The sequence below is a fragment of the Coenobita brevimanus genome, chromosome 63, assembly GCF_032717465.1.
Source record: "Coenobita brevimanus isolate Jiangsu-jjx chromosome 63, ASM3271746v2, whole genome shotgun sequence".
NCBI classification, from domain to species: domain Eukaryota; kingdom Metazoa; phylum Arthropoda; class Malacostraca; order Decapoda; family Coenobitidae; genus Coenobita; species Coenobita brevimanus.
The window spans coordinates 676,448-684,105 of NC_137016.1; positions in this window are offsets into that span (position 1 = coordinate 676,448).

Here is a 7,658-nt window from a genome sequence, read left to right on the forward strand (position 1 = left end):
ATGCTGCCTTGCACTTTTTCGTTAATACCCCGTCGCCGTAATCCCCTTCATTTTAACTCATTTCTCCCTTCACACAACTCATTCGTCAGCCCATCAGACACGTCAGAGTCCTGCCTTTGTCTCGGATTATGTAGAGTTGTCCATTCAGTGCATCCTTTGAAGCCTTCGTCATCAGTTACCCACTCAAGCGCGGGTCGTTTAGTATTTTTTTTTTTTGTCCGACTCTGGGCATAGGCTTAACAGCCTGCTCTCAAGGCCCAGTAGTCCTCCTACATACCATACTCCTCCACATGTCACCACTTCGGGGCTAACACCCACCGTCCATATTGAATACATACTAGGGCTGTCTCATACAGGACTGGTGTATTGGTAGCCTATTAGCGGAGGTATTTTTACGACATGTTGGTAGGTCTTCTGGTAGATCATTAAAGTCTTACTTTACGGAATTCAAATCCTTGAACTGTTCCCTGCCCCAGCGGGGATTTGAACCTGGGTCCGGTAGGACTGCAGGCCACCTTTCGACGGATCGAGCACCGCCTCCCTATTAGCTTATCCTGAATATTACTACTACGAGTCCTTCTAGGAGGAACTTTTAGAAGCAACTCTCATCTACAACCACATTTAGTAATAATTTTAGGAGTACTCCTAGAAGTTTTTATTAATACCGGCCCTGATCTACACAACCTCTTCCCTTCCTAAAGCCTCCCTGTTCTTCTCCAACTAATTCCTCTGTTCTTTCTCTAACTCACACATCTTATATCTGCATACACATGCAGTAATACACACATGGGTACACATGTTGTAGTCATATGATGGGTAATCTTATAATAACGGTGATAAGATGATGATTATGATGATGATGATGATGATGATGAGCCAAGATGATGTGTGGGATACTGAGAGGATCTTATGGGTAGTGTAAACACACTTAAATACTTACTAAGATTATTTAATTCAGCTGAGATATATTCTGGCAGTCAGATGTTAATATGCATGTCATAATAAAAAAAATATTTATATATTAATATCTTGAGACTCGGTGGCAGATATAATTAAAAAGGTGCATCTTACGTAGAGGTTAATGGATGATGATGCTATAAGCGATCATTTTCGACAGGTTTTACTCTAGATAATTAAAATCGTCTGACAGTAATATGAACAGAGGCAAAGAGACGTTCTCAAAGTGAAGTGGTTAATGTAAAGATAATGATAATGTTTAAGTATATAACACATAAGTGAAAAGAGTATAGTTAAAATGAAATATACAGTAGAGCAAATGTTACCGAGCATGATTGAAATGAGTCTTCTGTCTCGAACTGGAACTCTGTGAACCCTTGAAGCTCCGAATCCCATCAGTCACCCTCTAACCGAGAAAAGGGGACGTCGCAGGTGCTGTGTGTATATTAACTCAGTGATAGAATTATAGTGTGTAAACAGCTTCCCCGTCTTCTTGAGGTACAGCAGGGTAAGTAAGGATACTGTTCATTCGTTCTTTGATAGCTACGAGTTCTCTCCGCTGCGCCAAATCGTCTGTATTAATCTGAAAAAGTAAAGATGCGCTGTGGTGTTGATGTGGATGCGCTGGAGGGTGTTGGGAGAGGTACCTTGAGATGGTTTGGCCATGTGGAATGAAGACTGAGAGATTACCTATAGTTCTTCCACCTTAACTTGGCCCAGGTTTTCGTCCCTTTGTAGCTTATTTCATGTAGCTCAGTGGCAGGAAAATATAATACAGTACTACGGTTCTACGTACGTTCTTACCATGATGCTTGTTATTTATTTATTTATTTTACGCGTCATATTCTGGTATTCGTATTGCTACAGCTCAGAACTGAAGACAGAGACAGTAATATTAGGACAAGTTAGAGTGAAAGGAGTATAAGAGAGTATATGTGAGTTAGGTGGAGAGACGAGTAGTGGGAGACCGAGAATAATGAGTTGGAGGGATGCGGTGGAGAGGTATATGAACGATGCTGGTGTGAGTTGAAGGAGAGGCAGCCTGATGATGCATGACAGGGTAACATGGAGGCGGTTTGTTTGTGGTCACCCCTCCAGAGATTAGTTTTAGATATAAGAAAGAGCACCGAGATATAAATACATCCATAGTGGCGAGTCAATTGATTTTTCTTTTCTGTTGCTCTGTAAGGTCTTCTGTCAGCTTAACATAATCCTGGAGTTTTTGCTTGAATATATATCTTTATTAATCTATGCTACGTTCAGTGTAGGGTCGGACCTTACAGTCGGAGGGAGAGTGATAGCCAGAATTAACTCCCATGCTGACGAGGTGCCAGTGGGAGATGGGTGTCCGTAGGAGGGATGATGCATATGAAAGTGGAGAAATATGAGGGAGAGTGAAAGGCAGAATTAACTACCACATGCTGGCAAAGTACATCTGGGAATGGGATGGGTGTGTAGGGAGTGTGATGTTTGTGAAAGTGGAAATATTGTAAAGTATTGGTTATGTTTATGTGTCAGAGTGTGTGTATGTCATTGGTAGAAGTAATATGGTGTGAATATATGTAAGTATATATTATCTTTATTGATAGACAGTGGGTGATTCTGTACTTAGGAAATAAGAGGCTTTACGAAATGTTGATATACATATTTAGACACCACGTTATGGAGATGGTTTGTGTAATATCCTACAGACACACACAGCCACACCTCCATACACAGGCACACCTTCATACACAGCCACTCCTCCACACACACACACACACACACACACACACACACACACACACACACACACACACACACACACACACACACACACACACACACACACACACACACACACACACACACACACACACACACACACACACACACACACACACACACACACACACACACACACACACACACACACACACACACACACACACACACACACACACACACACACACACACACACACACACACACACACACACACACACACACACACACACACACACACACACACACACACACACACACACACACACACACACACACACACACACACACACACACACACACACACACACACACACACACACACACACACACACACACACACACACACACACACACACACACACACACACACACACACACACACACACACACACACACACACACACACACACACACACACACACACACACACACACACACACACACACACACACACACACACACACACACACACACACACACACAGCCTCTTCCCTTCAGTAGAGCTTCACCCATCTTAGGAGAAATCTCTAGACGCTGGCAGGAGTAGAGGAGACTGTTGACAACCCAGTTACCTGCATAGTTCACACCTGAGCCAATTATAATCATCAGGTTGTACCAGTTAAATAATAATAATAATAAGAAGAAGAAGCAGGTGTCATGATGTTGAATAAGTAAAGAATTTTCACATAAAACCATCACTGATATTATGCACCTGTACTGATGTGTTGATTTTACCTGTATGATATCTTGATTAGGAACTCAAAATGTGGCATGCAGGCTAATAAATCTGATCCCTGCTAGTCTTACATTAGTGACCGTCAAAAACTGAGGTCTTTAATTCTCCTTTGGTCTCATAGTTTTAAGATTAAGGACTAAATTAAGACCAAGTATTGAAGGAGTCTGTATTATTTCTGTGTATTTTTTTTTTTATGCAAGGAAGAATGAACCCAAGGCCATTTTTCCTGGATACCTCTATGACAGGTTTCCCTCATTCATTTATACAGTTTTATTTCTTTTATTTTCATTACCTTTTTCCTGATGTTCTCTGCGTGTTCCTCTCGCCAAATTCCTAACAGTAAGTGCCAGCAATACAATATACTAACACTATTTCATTTTTCAGAGAGAAGGAACCAAAGGCTGAACACCAACGCAAGGTAGTCAAACAAGTAAGCCAACGTCAAGACCATGCTGTACCTGGACACACAGCGTTAGAAAAATGGAGGTCGAAGGCAGGGGGACATGCACACCAAGTAAGAATGTTGAAGAGATAGAATTTTGGCAATGCAGGTGAGTGATTACAAGACACGTAGTATTTTTCCACATCATTTCATCAACTCCCCCACCTCTCTCTCTCTCTCTCTCTCTCTCTCTCTCTCTCTCTCACACAAATACACACACACACACACACACACACACACACACACACACACACACACACACACACACACACACACACACACACACACACACACACACACACACACACACACACACATTACATTAACCCTTCCACTACAGTGAGGAGATGGAAGGAGCACTTTGAGGATTTGTTGAATGTAGAGGGTGACAACAGTGCGAGTATAAGTGGTTGGGGAATGGCTGGGAGAAGGAGAGATGAGAGGAGGGAGGAAGAGATCAGTAGGGCGGAAGTAGTGGAAGCAATGAAGAAGATCAAGATGGGAAAGGCCCCAGGGATTGATGAAGTGTGTGGTGAAATGCTGAGGTATGGAGGTGAGATTGTTGTGGAATGGATATGGAAGTTGTGTAGATTGGCTTGGGAAGAGGGCAGGGTTCCAGAGGACTGGAAATCAGGTATAATTGTTCCTTTATGCAAAGGAAAAGGGGAGAGAGAAGTATGTGGTAACCATAGGGGTATTTGCCTTCTTAGTGTGACTGGTAAAATATATGGTAGAATACTCATTGATAGGGTTAGGCATATGACAGAGGAGCTAGTTGGAGAAGAACAAGGGGGATTTAGGAAGGGAAAAGGGTGTGTAGATCAGATATTTGTTCTAAGATGTTTAGTGGAGAAGTATCTAGAGAAGGGAAAGAAAGTGTATGCTGCCTTCATGGACTTGGAGATAGCTTATGACAGAATAGATAGGCAAGGTATGTGGAAGGTATTAAGAATATATGGGGTGGAGAGGAAATTGTTGAATGCTGTGAAGAGTATGTACGATGGAGGTAGGGCTACGGTGCGAGTGGATGGTGAGCTGAGTGAGTTCTTTGATCTCAGTGTGGGACTGAAACAGGGTTCTGTGATGTCTCCATGGCTGTTTAATATATACATGGATGGGGTTGTGAAGGAGGTGCAAGGTAGGGCAGTGGATGTGGGGGTGGCTCTAATGAATGAGGGTGAGATTTGGAAGATTCCGGTGTTGCTGTTTGCTGATGATACAGTATTGTTGAGTGAAGATGAATGGGAGTTGCAAGGTTTGGTGAATGAATTTGGGACAGTGTGTAGGAGGAGGACGCTGAAAGTTAATGTAAACAAAAGTAAAGTTATGGTGTTTGAGAGGAATGAAGTCACAGAATGTACAGTGAGGTTGGATGGTGAGGATATGGAGAGTGTGAGTGCATTCAAGTACTTGGGTAGTGTGATGAGTAAGGATGGAACTTTGGGGGATGAAGTGCGTGAAAGGGTACAGCAGGGAAGGAAGGTTGTTGGTACACTGAAAGCAGTGATGAGAAATAGGGAGGTGAGTATGGAAGTTAAGAAGTCACTGCATGATAGTATTGTGATCCCTACCCTGACGTATGGAAGCGAGGCGTGGACCTTGCAAGAGGGGAACAAGTCAAGAGTGAGAGCAGTGGAAATGAATTACTTGAGAGGAGCATGTGGAGTGACATGGAGGGACAGGTTGACGAATGAAGAAGTGGAGGAACGTTGTGGGGTGGATGTGGATGTGGTTGAGAAGATTAGGAGAAATACACTGAGGTGGTTTGGACATGTGGAGAGAATGGAGAATGAAAGACTGACTAAGAGGGTGTATTTTTAGAATTTAGACAGTTTATTGAGACAAACAGTTATACATACATATACGTATACAGGTATATCTATATATTACATTATCACCTCAAAAGGATGAGGACGCTGAGCTACTCTTCACCCTACTCCGAGATATTACATACTAACATAAGAACATAATGTACTTTTCACCCTGCTCTGAGATATTACATAAGAGCATAATGTACTCTTCACCCTACTCAGATATTTTGTTCAGTTACTCTTACATCACAATATAGCAATGTCTACTTAAGTATGTGTTTGATGTTTTTACAATTCAGTATACTTCCTATTTTATCGTTATTAAACATCCAAACGACTTGTTCGGTCACTGAGTCTACAGCAGGATTTCTAAACTGCGCTAATTTTGAGCAGTGAAGTACATAGTGTTGCAGGGTGTGGGCTCTGGGTTCATTACACAGTCTGCAGCACGTTTTATGATCTGGCGTATCCACTCCAAGCTGCCACAGATATTTATAGCCTAACCTCAGTCTAGTGCATACAGAATCTTTCCACTTATTTCTATATTTTCCATATGTGAAGTGGGTTCTCAGAGCAACGTTAGTATAGTGATACATAGTTTCACTACTAGAATGTTGCTGCTCCATTCTCTGATTTTCCTCTTGACCTTGTTTTGTTCTTATTATAGTTTTAATCTGTTTCAAGGTTAGTTGGCATACTACATCTATGTCTTCTTTTTCTGCTGCACTCTTGGCTAGTTGATCAGCTCTTTCGTTACCTGGTATTCCAACATGGGATGGTATCCATGTGAATGATATGAATCTACCCGATTGCTTGAGCTGATGCAGGACAGCTCTACACTGGAAGACTACGTCTGCCAGTGCAGGTGCTGTGCTCTTAAGGGACTCCAGTGCTCCTCGGCTGTCTACGAAGAAGCACACGTCTCCTTCACCTCCTGTGATCTCCCTGAGGCCGTATAATATTGCATATAGCTCTGCCTGAGTGGAAGACACGTTGTTGCTTATTCTAGAATTTATTTCGCTCTGTACACATGCACTGTCTGCTTTATCTAATATTACGATCCCACACCCTGCTCTGCCATCCTCTCTGACCGAAGCATCGCAGTAGACGTGCACACACACCACAAAGCCAGTCAGGAGACAGGACGTGTGTGCTGGGCATTCCCCAGGTCCTGTTCTCCACACTTATTCCTTTTTAATCAGCCCATACACCACTGACCGGGCTAATGTATGGCCCGGCCGGCACTATATGTGCAGGGAATCTTTAAACGAACGAAGTAGACGTGAGCAGTGTTTTCATTGTAGAGTTTATTTATTTAGTTTTGTGCATGTGTCCTTAACACACCTACAGCATAACATTCTTTCTTTTTCTGTAGTGGAGATATGCTCACCTTTACCTCTTCCTCTTCCCAGGGTGGAGGCCTAGGTGCCTGCGGTATCTCCTCACAGAAGTTTTGTACCTCGTATTTGAGTACGTTCCTCGCAAGCTCTTTCACATAGCCTTCTTCTTTGCTATCCTTATCTCATTCTAGTAGTTCAGTTACTCTTCTAGGAGCTGCCTAGCATGGGCCAACCGGCCTACTGCAGTTATCCTCTCTTCTTATGTTCTTATTCTTGCCTTGCCTCCAGAAGGTTCTGGTTCCGTTAACAACATCTTTGATGCTGTTACGGAGTCCCAGTCCGCTTTCTGACCGCATGTGTCTTATTGCAGCCGCCACATTGTCTTCCTGAATTCTATTTTTTACACTCTGCAAATTTAGCTCAAGTCTCATGACATCTATCATGGTGTTCCTTGGGCAGCTAAGTATGATTCTCATTGCGGCATTCTGGATTTTTTCAAGTTTTTCCAGCCTTCCTTCACCAAGGCAGGAGAGGACTGGGCTTGCGTACTCTAATACCGATCTGACAGTAGTGAGGTACATCATTTTTAGTACTGGTACACCCAC